The sequence below is a fragment of the Mobula birostris genome, chromosome 1 (assembly GCF_030028105.1).
Source record: "Mobula birostris isolate sMobBir1 chromosome 1, sMobBir1.hap1, whole genome shotgun sequence".
Classification (NCBI taxonomy): domain Eukaryota; kingdom Metazoa; phylum Chordata; class Chondrichthyes; order Myliobatiformes; family Myliobatidae; genus Mobula; species Mobula birostris.
Genome location: NC_092370.1, coordinates 105261266 through 105279843, shown reverse-complemented (window position 1 = coordinate 105279843; position 18578 = coordinate 105261266). Strand labels below are relative to the sequence as shown.

The 18578-nt window shown below is 42.4% G+C and overlaps 1 long non-coding RNA gene across 1 annotated transcript in view; it reads left to right on the top strand.

Moving 5' to 3' along the window:
* LOC140198682 (uncharacterized) overlaps positions 1-14360 on the top strand; it is a 55721-nt gene extending 41361 nt beyond the window's left edge. Inside the window, exon 3 of the long non-coding RNA XR_011886236.1 lies at positions 14157-14360. This is a non-coding gene — a long non-coding RNA (uncharacterized lncRNA). The remainder of the gene's footprint in view (positions 1-14156) is intronic.
* Positions 14361-18578: the final 4218 nt, after the last annotated feature.

Here is an 18578-nt window from a genome sequence, read left to right as displayed (position 1 = left end):
TGTGGAATGTAAGATTTTCTTTTCTGTGCTCGCAAGAAGGCTGACTTCTTACATGACGCAGAACCACTATATCAACACATCCATCCAGAAAGGCAGTATTCCAAGCTTTTCGGGGTGTCTGGAACATTAGCCTTCTGATCTGTGAGGCCAAGCAGAAAAAAGGCGACCTAACAGTTGCCTGGTTAGACCTCACGAACGCCTACGTGTCTATTCCACATGACCTCATCCTAGAAGGACTCGACCACTACTACATCCCAGTGACTATTCAAGACATGATCACCAGCTACCCAGGAGGATTCAAACTCAGACTTACATCAACCCATTTCACAACTAGTTGGCAGGACCTCCAGAAGGGAATTCCAACGGGGTGCACCATCTCCCCCATCCTATTTATTATGGGAACGAACCTCCTATTATCAGCAGCAGAAGGTGTAACCCGCGGCCCGATGCTGGAGTCGGGCATTGTTCAGCCAGCTCTACGAGGGTTCATGGACGACATCACTATAACAACTGTGTCACATGTCCAAGCAAGATGGGTATTGGAAACCCTGGATAATGTAGCCACTTGGGTGAGGATGTCCTTCAAGGCCAAGAAGTCCAGGTGCATGGTGAACAGAAAGGGCAAAGTTACTAGCAAGTTTCGCCTCCAAGTTCAAGGTGAGGTCATCCCTTCCATTGAAGATAACCCAATAAAATGCTTGGGGAAGTGGTTTAATGTGTCACTGACAGATGGGGCTAATGTCACCAATGTTGTGAAGCAGACAGACAAATGGCTGAAGAAGATCGACAAATCCGGACTTCTGGGTAAACTCAAGACCTGGCTGTACCAATAAGGCATTCTGCCCAGGCTCCTCTGGCTCTTCACACTTTATGAGTTCCCCATGACTGCCGTAGAGAGCATTGAGAGGAGAACCAACAAGCACCTGAGGAGATGGTTGGGAGTTCCCCCAAGCTTCTTTTCAGCGGACCTCTACATTCATTCTGGGCAACTGCAGCTTCCCCTGTCATCTGTTGTGGAGGAATTCAAGGTGGCAAAATGCAGAGCCTTATTAAGCTTGAGAGATTCCAATGATGTCCTGGTAAAGCAAGCAGATGTTACAACCAGATCTGGCCGCAAGTGGGCAGCCAACGCAGCTGGGGAGGAGGCAGTGTGTTCTCTGAAGCTGCGAGATATCATCGGCATCCCCTGCATCGGGCGGCAAGGCCTCGGCTCAGTTCACTTCCAGAAGTGGGGAAACGCAAGCATAAGGAACAGGCGAGACATGATACAGGCAGAAGTACGGATCCGTGAGGAAGAGAAGCGGATTTCAAAGGCAGTGGAACAAGGGCCCCAGGGTGCCTGGACAAAATGGGATCTGCCTAAGCACAAGATCTCATGGGCAGAGTTATGGAGACTGGAGCCCTTTCGTATTTCCTTCCTCTTGCGATCCATGTATGACACCCTTCCTTCACCATTACATCTGTACACATGGAGGATGAGAGAGGACCCGAACTGTAAGCTCTGTGGTCAAAAGGGGACACTGGCTCATATACTGTCCGGGTGTAAAACAGCTCTAACTCAAGGACGGTATAGGTGGCGCCATGATAGGGTGCTCCTGGCTCTTGCCGACACACTAGAGCGGGAGAGATGCAAGAAGAGGACGGCTGGCACAGATTTGAGGAAGGCCATCACCTTCATCAAAGAGGGAGCGAGGCTTTTCGTAACCAAACAACCAAAGCCCAATCTGCTGCTAATGGCCATGCCCTGGGAGATGAGTGTCGATGTGGGAAGGAGGTTGCAGTTCCCGGATGTGGCGCACACAACCCTACGCCCGGACATTGTACTGTGGTCAACGGAAGACAAGAAAATAATTCTAGTTGAGTTGACTGTGCTGTGGGAGGAGGGATGGGAAGAGGCCCACGAGAGAAAGGCCTTGAAATACCAGCCCTTTGTGCAGGAATGTAAAGACAAGGGATGGCAGGCATGGTTGTTCCCGGTGGAGATCGGCTGCAGAGGTTTCCCAGCCAAATCAGCATGGCGGTTGTTGTCAGCTCTGGGCCTGAATGAAAGGAGCAAAAAACAAGCAGCTCGTAGGATGGGGGAAGAGGCAGAATGAGCCTCCTCCTGGATTTGGAGTAGGCGAGAGGAGGGAAGCTGGGAGCCAGGAGCAGATGGGCAGTAATTTGGCCTCCACTGCCGGCCCACCAACTGGAGAGTGTCGTGGTTAAGGGTCGAAACACTCTGTGAAGGTTGTGAACCACCTGATAACATCTGCTCCTGGCTGAAGGCTACGGTTACCTTATAAGGTAACTGGAGAATGTACCCAAACAGGTGTATGTAACAAGAAGAAACTTGGAGGCCATTTATTCAATATTTTCATATTATGTAAATTGACCCTTTCTGAATCCTTTGTAGTAATTTTTTTTGTTCCTGTTTAGAGGAGTGGAGTTAACGACAAATAATAATTTTAGCCAATGTAATATGACAGCCCAAGCTTTGTTTGTTTTTTTTTAGTTTAGTTTTTAATTAGTTCAGGGGGTTTTCTTTTTTTCTCTTTATAAAATATCTCTTTCACGGTCAATTACTTGAGATTGGGAGACTAAGCTATATTTGTTACTTGGAATCTGTGCTTGTACAAGTTAACTGTTATTATTGTAATCCCGATCTCTATGTATCGTTACTATTATTGTTATGTTTAATTTTGAAACTTAATAAAAAGATTGAAAAAGAAAAAAGATGATTAATTCAGGACTTTTCTTTACATACTGTTATGCAAGGGTGACTCAGTAGACATAACCAGTTTGTGTGGAATTTCAGAAATTGGTGGTGCTGGGCAAGTATGATAAGCTTCGGGTGTGGTAGGGATAAAGGAAAGATGGAAAGTAAGTAAGCAATTAATTAATTAAGAGCAAACTGATCTGAATTGTCTTCAGGTTGCTAGGATGGGTCTTACTTAGCAATTTTAATTCTAAATTATGCAATTGCAGAACACACAGCAACATGATAACCTAATTGACTGATAGCAAACAATGACAGTCATGCTTCAGGAATGTATTTCCTTCCCGCACTCTGAGTGGCTATTGCATACAAGTAGCATTATTACATGCATGCTGAACTCCTGCAAACAAAATTTCATGTCAGGACATGTCATACTTAATAATGAAATGATAAAGAAACTACTGCAATTGCATTCATTCTGCGAACACTGATTTTCATGAACAGTGCAAATAAAGCATGACCCGTTCACTAAATTGATTTAGGAAAACAGATTTCATAATCATAAAAAATGTTTGAATAGCTTGCCTGATATATGTTATTTTCTATTCTATTTTGAAAATTTACAACATCTGAATGTCGTCGTCCCTAAAATATGTTAAAAGTAATATAACAGGCGTCTCTCATTCTTAGTTTTCAGTCAACAATAATTCTTCAGTGTATTTGACAATTCATCCTTGAAAAACTATTGCTGGATACCAGAGATCCAACCTGGAATTACTAATTTTATTCTCTGTACCATTTTTGAATTTTCTCCCCATTATTATTTAGATGGGGAGAAAATTCAAAAATCGGAAGTGCAAAGGGACTTGGGGGTCCTCGTGCAGGATACCCTAAAGGTTAACCACCAGGTTGGATGGGCAGTAAGGAAAGTGAATGCTATGTTGGCATTCATTTCAAGAGGAATAATGTATAAGAGTAAGGAGGTGTTGATGAGGCTTTATGGGGCATTAGTGAGACCTCATTTGGAATACTGTGTGCAGTTTTGGGCCCCCTATCTTAGAAGGGATGTACTGATGTTGGAGAGAGTTCAGAGAAGATTTACGAGGATGATTCCTGGAATGCAGGGGCTAACATACGAGGAGTGTTTGTCAGCTCTTGGACTGTATTCATCAGAGTATAGAAGAATGAGAGGGGATCTCATAGAAACATTTCGAATGTTGAAAGGGTTGGACAGAGTAGATGTGGAAAGGTTGTTTCCCTTGGTGGGTGAGTCCAGGACAAGAGGCCACAGTCTTAGAATTAGAGGGTACCCATTTAAAACAGAGTTGAGGAGAAATTTTTTTAGCCAGAGGGTTGTGGATCTATGGAATTCATTGCCACATACAGCTGTGGAGGCCTGATCATTGAGGGTGTTTAAGAAGGAGGTTGATAGGTATCTAATTAATCAGTGTATCAAGGGATATGGGGAAAAAGCCGGAGATTGGAACTAGTTGGGAGAATAGTTTAGCTCATGGTGGAGCTGCGGAGCAGACTCAATGGGCCGAATGGCCTACTTCTGCTCCTTTGTCTTGTGGTACCAGATATTTGCATATATAACCCAAGCTGGCATATCTATGGACAACAAATGAAGTGCTTTTTGATGCGATTCTCAACTGAGATCCCATCTGCTATTTTATTTGGGCATAAAATATCCAAAGGCAAATTTCAAAGAATACTAGGAGAGTTTTCTGTAAAATTTACCTGCAATCAATGGAATGTATTATCCAGAATAGCAAACAATTTGCTGGTGCAACTCAGTGGGCCAAGTAGCATCTGTGGGAAGAAAGAATTATTGATGTTTTGGACTGAAACCCTGCATCGGGACTGATAGATTATCCAGTCGTTGCTGTTTGTGAGATCTTGAGGCAAAACTTCCTCACGTGTTTCCTGTAGTTTATAAAATCATCATTATGTTTTGTAATGTTGTGAAAAATGCAAAATATATTCATGATCTGTAAAGAAAAGATTTCATCCTTTTTAATCTGCTGAGGGAGTTTTCCGTCATCATCTTGGCAGTGGTATAAATTCCACCTCCAGCCAACGTCACACAGTCACTGGAGGAGCTGAGTACACAATCAGCAAGCGCAAAACAGTGCACCTGAATGCCTTCCCTGGCATTGCAGGTCAGCTTGAAGAAGTCTCTGAACAACAACCATCAACATATCCTGTAGAACCAGACGAGCCAACACACTTGACCAGTGTTATATCACCATCAGGGAATTTACCGTGACATCCCACACACACATTTTGGGAAGTCCGCTCACATGGCTGTACTTCTTCTTCCAGCATATAGGCAGAGACTAAAGACCACAGCACCAATGGTGAGAACCAAGGAGGTTCGGTCAAGGCAAATGGAGGAGCACTTACAGGACTGCTTTGAGTCGGTGGATTGGAAAATATTCAAAGATACATCTTCAAATCTGAATGAATATACCATAGTTGTCATCGATTTCATCAAGCCCTGTGTGAATGAGAATATGCATTTGAGAATATACCAGACATACCCAAACCAAAAGCTGTGGATGAACCAGGAGCACACATCAAAGTTGCTGGTGAATGCAGCAGGCCAGGCAGCATCTCTAGGAAGAGGTACAGTCGACACTTCAGGCCGAGACCCTTCGTCAGGACTAACTGAAGGAAGGTCATTCAGTTAGTCCTGACGAAGGGTCTCGGCCTGAAACGTCGACTGTACCTCTTCCTAGAGATGCTGCCTGGCCTGCTGTGTTCACCAGCAATTTTTATGTGTGTTGCTTGAATTTCCAGCATCTGCAGAATTCCTTGTGTTTGCGATGAACCAGGAGATTTGCATTCTGTTGAAGGCTAGATCTGTGGCATTCAGGACTGGTGTCCAGAACTCTACAAGCAGCCCGGGTACGACATGTGGAATGCTATTTTAAGAGTTGATCTTTCTCTCTCCTATATGTCTCCTTGTCACCACCGAAAATTTTGGCAACCATAGTTTTGTTTTCTAGGGTGTGGGTTGTGCCTACCCACACAGTCTTGGGGATAGAGAGAGCAGGCCACTGGGCCAAGCACGCATCCTTGAGGTGCGCCAGTGTTGATTGCTGGTGTCAATTGAGGTTAGGGAAGGAATAGGATGCATATCAGCTCTGGCAGTGTTTGCAGGCCATTACTTGTTACAAAACGAAAGCTAATGTCTCAAAGCCTTTTATGCACGCATTGAAAGGGAGAACAAAACTATACCTGTGTAATCCTGCAGCTACTGGTGACCCTGTGATCTCTGTCTTCAAGGCCAACATAAGAACATCTTTCAGGGGGGATGAACCCTATCTAGGCATCAGGCCGTGATGATGTACCTGGTAGGTCTCTGAAAACTAAGCCAACCAACTGGTGGGAGCATTCAAGGATATCTTCATCCCTCACTTCTATATTCGGTGGTTTCCACCTTCTTTAAAAGGGCAACAATCATACCAGTGCCCAAGAAGAGCAGGGAGAGCTTCCTCAATGACCCTCTCCCAGTGGCACTCTCATCTACCGTGATGAAGTACCTTGAGAGGTTGGTCATGGTTAGAATCAACTTCTACCTAAGCAAGGCCCTGGACCTGCTGCAATTTGTCTTTGCCACAATATACCTACAGTGGATGCAATCTCACCAGCTCTCCATTCAGCCTTTAATCATCTGGATACCTAATAGTAATACCTATTTAGGCTGCTGACTACTGATTACAGCTCAGTGTTCAACACCATCATACCCTCAGTACTAGTTCCAAACCGTGGGCCTCTGTACCTCCCTCTGCAACTGGAATCTAGTCTTCCTCACTGGGAGGCCACAGTCAGTGTGGATTGGAAATAACATCTCCTCCTCTCTGACAATCAACACTGTCGCACCTCAAGGATGCGTGCTTGGCCCTCTGCTCTACTCTCTCCACACCCACTATTGTGTGGCTAGACACAGCCTAAATGCCAAAAAACGCAACTGTTGTTGGCAAAATTTCTGATGGTGACGAGGAGACAAACAGGAACGAGGTAGATCAGCTGGTTCAGTGGCATTGCAACAACCTTGCCCTCTACATCAGTAAGAGCAAGGAATTGATTGTGGACTTCAGGCAGAGGAAGTCATAGGAACACACACCAGTCCTCAGCAGTGGAAAAAGTGAGCAATTTCAAGCTCCTGGGTGCCAATGTCTCTGAGGATCTATTCCAGGCCCAACATATTACCGGAAATACAAAGAAGGCATGACAACAGCTATATGTCATTAGGAGTTTGCAAGACTTGGTATGCCACCAAAGACACTCGCAAATTTCTGCAGATGTACCGTGGAAAGCATTATGAATGGTTGCATCACCATCTAGTATGGAGGGGCCTCTACACACAATCTGAAAAAGCTGCAGGCACTTATAAATTCAGTCAGTTCCATCATGGGCAATAGCCTCCCCCGCATCAAGGACACTTTCAAAAGGTGATGCTGAAGAAATGTGGCATCCATCGTCAAGAACCCTTATCACACAGGACATGCCCTCTTCTCATTGCTACCATCAAGGAGGAAGTACAGGAGCCTGAAGACACACACTCAAAAGCTTCTTCCCCTTCACCATCAGATTTCTGAATGGACAATACACACGTGCACACTACCTCAGTATTTTCCCCTTTTTGCACTACTTGTTTAACTTTTTTTTTACATATCCTTATTGCAATTCATAGTTTTTATTATTAAAATTACAGCTGCCACAAAACAAAAAAAATTCATGACATACAGCAGTGATATTAAACCTGGTTCTGATTTATTTTTGTTCATCTAAATCAACTGTCGTTTAGAGCCACAGAAACCAAAGGGAGTTGGACTTTCCATCTCCTGCTTTTTCCAGAACCAATATTTATTTTATGTACTTAATCAGATGTACACACGTAGCTTTGCTTTGCCATGTGAACGTTGTGAACTGAAGTTCAGTACTATTATGACTTAGAACTGCACTTCTGCTCCTAAACTGCTGTAAGGCAGAAATCTGAATTAAAGGAGCATTACTTTTATGAAAAAAAACCTATTTGGCAAATAACTATGTTAGTATTTTTTCTAGTGAGAGGATGCTATATGTAATTTTCAAGTTCAAATATATTGTTGCCATAGGCATGCATATGCCAGATACAAATACCCTGACAATTAGGTTTATGCAGCAAATGTTGTGGAGTTTGTTTGCATTGATTTTGTGTTCAGATGGAGTCTTATAGCTTTGAGTGTGAAGGTTGTGGATTCAAATTTTATTCTTACATTTAATCTAAAAAAATTGCTTCAGTACTCTGCAAAAAGCTGCAGGAAATTGCAAACTAAGCCAGCTCAGTCATGGAGGCACCAGCCTCCCCAACAATGAGGACATCTTCAACAGTCAATACCTCAAAAAGACTTCATCAATCATCAAGGATCCCCAATACCCAGGATATGCCTTTTCTTAATGCTACCATCAAGAAGGTGGTACAGGAATATGAGGACACACACTCATTATTTTAGGAATAGCTTCGTCCCCTCTGCCATCAGATTTCTGATGGGCAATAAATCCATGTACGTTATTTTTTCCCTCTGCTTTTGCACTATTAATTAATTTAATTTATTACACACACACACACACACACACACACATATATACACAAATGTTTATATACATGTATATTTATTGTAATTTATAATGCTTTTATTATGTATTGTACTTTACTGCTGCTGCAAAACAACAAATTTCACAAAATATGCCAGTGATATTAAAACTGGTTCTGACTAAATGATTCTAGCCTGTGATGTGACATGGAAAATAGTTTGAAAATGTTTAAAGTGACACTCTATTCTGTTCTGTAAGAGAATGCCATTGCATAAACTTAGCTTGGATAGAAGAGAGATGAGAGAGATTGAAGGTACTAGAAATCTGGAGTAACATACACAGAATGTTGGAAGAGCTCAGCAGGTCAGGCAGCATCTACGGAAAAGAGTAAACAGTCAACGTTTAGGGCTGAGAACCATCACCAGGTCTAGAAAAAAAAATCCGGAGGCCAGAATAAAGGGAAGGTGGGAGAGGGAAGGGCATAAGGTGATAAATAATAAATGAATCCATTTGACAGGGGCAAGGTAGGAAGGTGGGAGAGAGGAGAGGGGAGTGTGAGCAGTCAGAGGATGTGGTACATATTGGTACCAATGACATAGGTAGAAAAAGGAAGGAAGTCCTGAAAACAGAATATAGGGAGTCAGGAAGGAAGCTGAGTAGCAAGACCTCTCAGGATTGCTGCCCATGCCATGCGGCAGTGTATAGGAATAGAGTGAGGTGGAGGATAAATGCATGGTAGAGGGATTGGAGCTGGGCGCAGGGATTCAGATTTCTTGATCACTGGGACCTCTTCTGGGGCAGGTGTGACCTGTACAAAAAGGATGGGTTGCACTTGAATCCCAGGGGGACCAATATCCTGGCGGGGAGGTTTGCTAAAGCTATGGGGGAGGGTTTAAAGTAGATTTGCAGTGGGGTGGGAACTGAAGTGAAGAGGCAGAGGATGGGGAGATTGGAGCACAAGTAGAGACAGCTTGTAGGACGTTTGTGAGGAAGGATGGGCAGATGATGCAGCAAAGATGCACTCAGTCTTATGGTTTCCAGCAGCTGCAGATTTTCTCTTGTTTGTGGTTTAAGATGTGTCTATTTTAATGCAAAGAGTATCATAAACTGGGCAGATGAATTTAGGGCGTGGATCAATACATGGACTATGATGTTGTGGCCATTACAGAGACTTGGATGTCTCAGGGGCAGGACTGGCTGCTGAGTGTGCTGGGCTTTAGATGTTTCAAACAGGGCAGGAAGGGAGGCAAAAGAGATGGGGGCATGACATTGCTAATCAGAGATAGTGTCACAGCTGCAGAAAAGGAGGAAGTCATGGAGGGATTATCTACTGAGTCAGTGTGGGTGGAAGTCAGAAACAGGAAGGGGGCCGTAACTCTACTGACATCCCAATAGTAACATGGACATTGAGGAGCAGATAGGGAGGCAGATTCTGCAATAATAATAGGGTTGTTGTGATGAGATATTTTAACTTTTGTAATATTGACTGGCATCTCCTTAGAGCAAGAGGTTTAGAAGAGGTGGTGTTTGTCATATGTGTACCGGAAGGTTTCCTGACACAATATGGATAAGCCAACTGGAGGAGAGGTTGTACTTGAATTGGTATTGGGAAATGAACCTGGTCAGGTGTCAGGTCTCTCGGTGGGAGAGCATTTTGGAGATAGTGATCACATCTCTCTCTCCTTTACCATAGCGCTGGAGAGGGATAGGAGCAGATAATTTGGGAAAGCAACACACATCAAAGTTGCTGGTGAACGCAGCAGGCCAAGCAGCATCTCTAGGAAGAGATACAGTTGACGTGTTGGGCCGAGACCCTTTGTCAGGACTAACTGAAGGAAGAGCTAGTAAGAGATTTGAAAGTGGGGGGGAGGGGGAGATCCAAAATGATAGGAGAAGACAGGAGGGGGAGGGATGGAGCCAAGAGCTGGACAGGTGATTGGCAAAAGGGATATGAGAGGATCATGGGACAGGAGGCCCAGGGAGAAGGAAAGGGGGGAGGGGGGGAAAAACCCAGAGGATGGGCAAGGCGTAGAGTCAGAGGGACAGAGGGAGAAAAAGGAGAGAGAGAGAAAGAAAGAATGTGTGTATATAAATAAATAACGGATGGGGTACGAGGGGGAGGTGGGGCATTAGCGGAAGTTAGAGAAGTCAATGTTCATGCCATCAGGTTGGAGGCTACCCAGATGGAATATAAGGTGTTGTTCCTCCAACCTGAGTGTGGCTTCATCTTTACAGTAGACGAGGCCGTGGATAGCCATGTCAGAATGGGAATGGGATGTGGAATTAAAATGTGTGGCCACTGGGAGATCCTGCTTTCTCTGGCGGACAGAGCGTAGGTGTTCAGCAAAGCGATCTCCCAGTCTGCGTTGGGTCTCGCCAATATATAAAAGGCCACACTAGGAGCACCAGACGCAGTATATCACCCCAGCCGACTCACAGGTGAAGTGTCACCTCACCTGGAAGGACTGTCTGGGGCCCTGAATGGTGGTGAGGGAGGAAGCGTAAGGGCATGTGTAGCACTTGTTTCACTTACAAGGATAAGTGCCAGGAGGGAGATCAGTGGAAAGGGACGGGGGGGACGAATGGACAAGGGAGTCGCGTAGGGAGCGATCCCTGTGGAAAGCGGGGGGGGGGGAGGGAAAGATGTGCTTAGTGATGGGATCCCATTGGAGGTGGCGGAAATTACGGAGAATAATATGTTGGACCCGGAGGCTGGTGGGGTGGTAGGTGAGGACCAGGGGAACCCTATTCCTAGTGGGGTGACGGGAGGATGGAGTGAGAGCAGATGTGCGTGAAATGGGGGAGATCCGTTTGAGAGCAGAGTTGATAGTGGAGGAAGGGAAGCCCCTGCTTTAAAAAAGGAGGACATCTCCCTCGTCCTGGAATGAAAAGCCTCATCCTGAGAGCAGATGCGGCGGAGACGGAGGAATTACGAGAAGGGGATGGCATTTTTGCAAGAGACAGGGTGAGAAGAGGAATAGTCCAGATAACTGTGAGAGTCAGTAGGCTTATAGTAGACATCAGCATTTAATTGGGGTAGGGGAAAATATGATGCTCTTAGGCAGCAACTTGGGAGTATGAATTGCATGGCAGAAATCTGGCAAATGTTCAGGAAACATTCCCTATGTTCCATTGAGGCAGGGAAAGGATGATAAGGTAAAAGAACGATACTGTACAAAGGATATGGAACGTCTAGTTAAGAAGGAAAGAAAAGATTATGAAAGAAACTAAGTACAGATAGAGTTCTAGGAAATTATGAAGTTGCTGGGAAGGAGCTTAACAATGAAATTAGGAGAGCTAGAAGGGGCCATGAGAAGGCCTTGGCGAGTAGGATTAAGAAAACCCCCCAGGGCATTCCACAAGTACCTGAAGAGCAAGAGGATGAGCCGTGTGAGAATAGGACCAATCAGGTGTGATAGTGGAAACATGTGCTTGGAGTCAGAGGAGGTAGCAGAGGTACTCAATGAACACTTTGCTTCAGTATTCACCAGGGAAAAGGACCTTGACAATTGTGGGGATGACTTACAGTAGACTAAAATGCTTGAGCATATAGACATTAAGAAAAGGGATGTTCTGGAGCTTTTGAGAAGTATTGTTAGATAAGTTGCCGGGTCTGGATGAAATATACTCCAGGCTATTGTGGGAAGTGAAGGGGGAGATTGTTGAGCCTCTGGCAATGATCTTTGCATCATCAATAGGGATGGGAGAAGTACCAGAGGATTGGAGGGTTGCAAATGTTGATCTCTTGTTCAAGAAAGAGAGTAGAGATAACCCAAAAAATTATAGACCAGTGAGTCTGACTTCAGTGGTGGGCAAGTTGTTGCAGAAGATCCTGAGAGGTAGGATTTATGAGCATTTGCAGACATAATCTGATTAGGGATAGTCAGCATGGCTTTGTCAAGGGCAGATCGTGCCTTATGAGCCTGATCGAATTCTTTGAGGATGTAACAAAACACACTGATGAAGGTAGAGTAGTACATGTAGATTTTAATAAGCCATTTGACAAGGTTCCCATGCAAGGTTCATTCAGAAAGTAAGGAGGCATGGGATCCAAGGAGACCTTGCTTTGTGGATCCAGAATTGGCTTGCTCACAGAAGGCAAAGGGTGGTTGTAGATGGTTCATATTCTGCATTGAGGTCGGTGACCAGTGATGTTTTGCAGGGATCTGTTCTGAGACCCCTCCTCTTTGTAATTTTGTAATTGTTGATGACACAAAGGTTGGGGGGTGTTCTGGATAGTCTGGAAGGTTTGCAGAGATTACAGCAGGACATCGACAGGATACAGAATTGGGCTGAGAAGTGGCAGATAGAGTTCAACCTAAATAAGTGTGAAGTGGTTCATTTCGGTAGGTCAAATTTGAAGACAGATTATAGTATTAATTGTAAGACTCTGCAGTGTGGAGGATCAGCGAGATATTGGGTCCACGTCCATAGGACACTCAAAGCTGCTATGCAGGTTGACAGTGTTGTTAAGTAGACATATAGTGTGTTAGCCTTCATCAACCGTGGGAATGAGTTCAAGAGCCCTGAGGTAATGTTACAGCTACAGAAGACCTTGGTCAGACCCCACTTGGAGTACTGTGTTCAGTTCTGGTCACCTCACTACAGGAAGGATGTGGATACTATAGAGAGAGTGCAGAGGAGATTTACAAGGATGTTGCCTGGATTGGAGAGTGTGGCCTTATGAGAATAGGTTGAGTGAACTTGGTTTTTCTCCTTGGAGCGACGGAGGATGAGAGGTGACCTGATAGAGGTGTATAAGATGATGAGGGGCATTGATCCTGTGGATAGCCAGAGGCTTTTTCCCAGGGGTGAACTGGCTAATACGAAGGGGCATGGATTTAAAGTGCTTGGACGTCAGTACAGAGGGGATGTCAGGGATAAGTTTTTCCACAGAGAATGGTGGTGTATGGAATACTTTGCAGGCATCAGTGGTGGAGGTGGATACAAAATAGAGTCTTTGAAGAGACTCTTAGATAGGTACATGGAGCTTAGCAAAATAGGAGGCTTTGCAGAGGGTAATTCTAGGAAGTTTCCAGAGTAGGTTACATGGTCGGCAGAAGGGACTGTAATTTGCTGTAGATTTCTATGTTCTATGTTCTATGATGTGAAGAGCTGGGAAGTGATAAGTGGAAGAGGTAAAGAATATTGTAAATTCTAAATAAATTTTACAATATCTCTAAAAGAAATGATTGGGATTACCTTGAGAAATTATTTCTTCTAAAGGGAAATAAGAACAAGTCAAACTAATGTTCACTATTCTCTCTAAGCTGGGCAGGTGTGCGGCCACACAGTTACTAAAATGCTCCCATGCACATAGCATTTATTGCTGTGCAGCTGAAGTTTTCTTTTATATAACATTAATATAATTTTGAAATCTGTGTTAATATAATTGTGAAATACCCTGTAATTAATTATGTTAAATGAATATAATCCATAAATTTTCTAAATAATAAATGTACCATAACTTTACTTTAAAACATTTTAAACGTTCAATTGCATTGTCAGTGTTTCAAGTTACAACAAATGCAGAATGGAGTTGGTTATTAAACCACCAGTCTACTGAATGCTGATGCCAGCTGGTCAAAACACTTTATTTTTGCCATTGTGCCTATCAGTTACTTACTGTTGTGGTTTGTATTTATTTGATGTAAAAAAATCTATATTCTGATCTCTTTGGTTGGTAATCTTCAAAAAAATCATGATCAAATAAGAGTTTTTAAAAATGTCATTATTTATTATGTTTTATTTCATTTTTTGCATTTCATTATACCCTTCAATTAATAAATTCAAATGTATGTGAGTTTTCAATTTTCATTCTAAATATTCATATTATATAAAAAAAACACTTAAAGTGCGTCTTAATTTTCAGGTAAGAATGTCCTACTGAGAGGAATGGTTGGTTTCTGCAGCTGGAAAATGAATTAGAAGGTACCTTGCAAATTTGAGGCATGGATTTCACGATTGGAATCACATGAAGGACTGAATTTTGACTTATTGATTCACTGAACACCTGAATTTTTGGTAAGGTCTGCCTGGACTAGAGGGTATGTTTTGCAGTCATCTTCCTCCTTATTCCCGTGCTTTTTATTAAATGGGTCAAGAGGGTTTAACTTGTATATTTTTTTTGGTTTAGTTTATTTCTTAAAATAAAATTTGGCATTTTCATTACTGATAAAACAGATGGTATCTATAAACTGCAACCAAACTACAATTGGTAAGGCATCTGGATTTAAAGGTATTTTAACATTAACGTTTAGCTACACCCCCAAAATGATCATCATCACATGACTGTCCCATGTTTCCCAATAATGTTTGTCTATATGTGCATTTTAAAAGACATATCTGGCATTCTTAAAGCAAACTAAATATAAATAAATTTAGCATGGTGAATGTTCAATATCAGCACAGAAATTTTTAAAAATCTAAACCAACCTTAAGTGGCAATTTTCTGTTTATCTCAGTCGCTGCACTGTAAACACTTTTGTCTTTGAAACATTCTCCGAATATCAAGAAAATATGAGCAAAGACACTCATTGACACTCTCGATGCTCCTTACGCTTGGCCCATTGCTTCAACCAGATGGTCACTTTAGAGTCAGAATCAGAAACAGAAAACAGATTTATCACTGACATAAATCACATGAAATGTTCTGTTTTGTGGCAACAGTACAGTGTAAATGAATTCCACTGCTATAAATTACAAAAATAAGTAAATAGTGCGAAATAAAAGGAATAATGAGATTGTGTTCATGGGCCATTCAAAAATCTGACAGCAGAGGAGAAGAAGCTGTTTTTTCATTGTTAAGCGTGTGATGCACTATCAATTACTCCAAAAGACTGGAAGCAGAGTAAATACCAAAAGGCTTTTATTAGCAGTAAAATGTGACCTTGACCATGCTGAGTATCAGCCCCGGACTGAGAGGAGGAGTAGTGGCCCAATCGCCTTTATTCAGGGGTCTGTGGGAGGAGCCACAGGGGCAGTCAGCAGAGGGGCGTGTCCAGACAGGTAACCCAGTTACAACATATATATGTGGTTTACCACAGCGTGGGTCTTCAGGCTTCTATACATCCTCCCTGTTGGTACTAACAAGAAGACCTTGAATGTTAATGAAGCAGGCTAACTTATAGCTGTTCTTCAGAGAAAATGAGAGAATGTTAGGTCATTGTTGTTCACCCCATACTTGACTATTTCGTTCTGTGATCAATTAACCTCTTTGCTCATATTTTTTTGACATTCTGAGAATGTTTCAAAGACATTTTACTATCTTTGTATGTGGCAACCATCAAATGTCCATTCTTATGTTCTAAGATGGTTGTTTAGCTATCACATGCAGATGGATTGTGGTCAGGTTAGGACTGGCTTGGGTATTAATGTAATGCTCAAGCAGATCAGTAGACCCTTTTGTTTTCCAATACAGAATTACTATTGATTGTCTGACAGTGCTGTGAAAAACTCACCATTATGATCCAAAATATAATTCGTCAAGACTCACAATGACTTATCAAAAACATGGCACCTTTGTTTTCATTTGTCCTTCTTGCTGGGAGGTAAGTGAAACATAATAGGCAAACTAATCAAACAAATCTGAATCAGGCACTCATGAGTGAAAGCATATTTCTTTCTTTTGTTTCTTTCTTTAATAAACTCATTGTCACAAATAATGATTAAGGAAGTTCCACATTCAAATTATATTCATGCTGGGTTATTTGATCTCAGCCAGGGTAATCCTAGTTAAGTATAACTGGACTTCCTAGTTAAGTATAACTGGACTTTTTGTCCTGGGACATGAAGGAATAAAGGAAATTATTTTAGGGTGAGGGTTGGCATTCTGAGAAAACACATGTCAGTAGAATATGTGCTAAGTAATTCAGGTTCTACAAATCCGAAATAGGAACAGAAAATGCTGGGAAGAGTTGAAAGGTCAGGCAGCATGCATTGTGAATTTTAAAAAAATCTTTAAGCCAGTGATCTTCATCGGCTCTGGATAGATTGAATGGCCGGAAACATCAACCATATTCTTTTCCTTAGATGCTGCCTGGCCTGCTGAGTTCCTCCAGCATTTTGTGCGTGTTGTGTGAATAGCCTGCTTGCCGTTCAGGATGATTGGAAATGAGTAGCTAAACTGTGCCAGAGACAGAGCTACACACCAAGTCACCAATTAATGGTGTTATTGAAAAGGAACATTTCTCAGGAACGGAAACACGAGGAATTCTGCTACTACTGCTGCTTGATGGGAGAGTGACAGGAATAAAATCAAACCAGTCAGTATACTGGACATAATGCAGGAGAGATGGATTATTTGCTGAATGGCAAAAGTCCCGTAATGAAAGATACGAAAGATGTCTAATGTTGAAAGTAACATGTCAGTGGCACTTAAAACTGCATTGCAAAAAGATTTAAACAAACAAACCAGAGCTTCCAAGATAAGATTAGCCTCACCATTTCCTTTGAATCCAAACTTTTTCTTTGGGTCATGATCCTTTAATTTTACCAGGTTCAAAAGGCTACCATTTGCTTCCTTACAACTTTGTCCTCTATAGTATGTTTCAAAAACTTCACATCTCCAGCAGTGCAAAGTTCAAAGTTCAAAGTAAATTTATTATCAAAGTACATACATGTCAACTTATACAACCTTATGATTCATTTTCTTCCAAGCATTTATGGTAGATGCAAAGAAGCACCACTGAATCTATGAAAGCAATACATATAAGAAGGACAAATAACCCATGTGCAAAAGGCAATCAGCTGTGCAACTGCAAAAAAAATAATAAATAAGCAATAAATATCAAGAACATGGATGAAGAATCATAGAGTCAAGAAAAGTACAACAGGTCCTTTGGCACATATTGAGTCCTTGAAAGTAAGCCCATAGGTTATGGGAAGAGTTCAGTTTGGGGCGAATAAAATTGTCAACTCTGATGATTGAGGGGTAATAACTGTTCCTGAACCTGGAGGTGTGGGTCCTGAGACTCCTGTACCTCCTTTCTGATGGCAGCAGGAAGAAGAGAGCATGACCTGGATGTGGGGGTCCTTGATGATGGATGCTGCTTTCTTGTGACACCACTCCTTTTAGATGTGATTTATGGAGGGGAGGGTTTTACCCATAATGGACTGGTCGGTATCCACTGCTTTTTGTAGGCTTTTCCTTTCAAGGGCATTGTGTTTCCATACCAGGCTGTGATGCAACCAGTCAGTATACTCTCCATCGCACATCTGTGGAAGTTAATCAAAGTTTTAGTTGAAATGCCAAATCTTCCCAAGCGGCTGTGTTTTCTTTGTAATGGCACTAACACGTTGGTCTCAGGGCAGACCTTCTGAAATGATAATGCAGAGAATTTTAATTTCAGACCCTGTCCATCTTTGATTCTCCAATAAGGAAAGGCTCATGGACCTCCAGTTTCCTTCTCCTATAGTCAATAATCAGTCAATAAGTGGTCTTGCTGATATTGAGTGAGGTGATTCATCACCAAGCCTAGATCTTTTCATCGAATTGTCAGAATCAAAACCAGAATCAGGATCAGGTTTAATATCACTAGCATATGTTGTGAAATTTGATGACTTAGCGGCAGCAGTACAATGCAATATATAATAATATAGAAAAATAAATAAGTAAATCAACTACAGTAAATATACATATATATGCATGTGTGTGTATTAAATAGTTAAATTAAAATAATACAAAAATAGAAATAATTAAAGTGAGGTGGTTTTCCCGGTTTCAATGTCCATTTAGGAATCGGATAGCAGAAAGGAAGAAACTGTTCCTGAATCACTGAGTGTGTGCCCTTAGACTTTTATACCGCCTTCTTGATGATAACAATGAGAAGAATGCATGTCTTGGATGACTGGGTTCCTGAAAGATGGACACCATGTTTTTTTGAACGACCACTCCTTGAAGATGTCTTGGTTCATTTCCGTAGGTCAAATTTGAAGACTGAATATAGTATTAATGGTAAGACTCCTGGAAGTGTGGAGGATCAGAGAGATCTTGGGGTCGATGTCCAGAGGACACACAAAACTGCTGCACAGGTTGACTGTGTGGTTAAGAAGGCGTATGGTGCATTGGCATTCATCAACCGTGGGATGGAGTTCAAGAGCCGTGAGGTAATGTTACAGCTATATAAGACCTTGGTCAGACCCCACTTGGAGTACTGTGTTCAGTTCTGGTCACCTCACTATAGGAAGGATATGGATACTATAGAGAGAGTGCAAAGGAGATTTACAAAGGTGTTGCCTGGATTGGACAGTGCACCTTATGAGAATAGGTTGAGTGAACTTGGCCTTTTCTCCT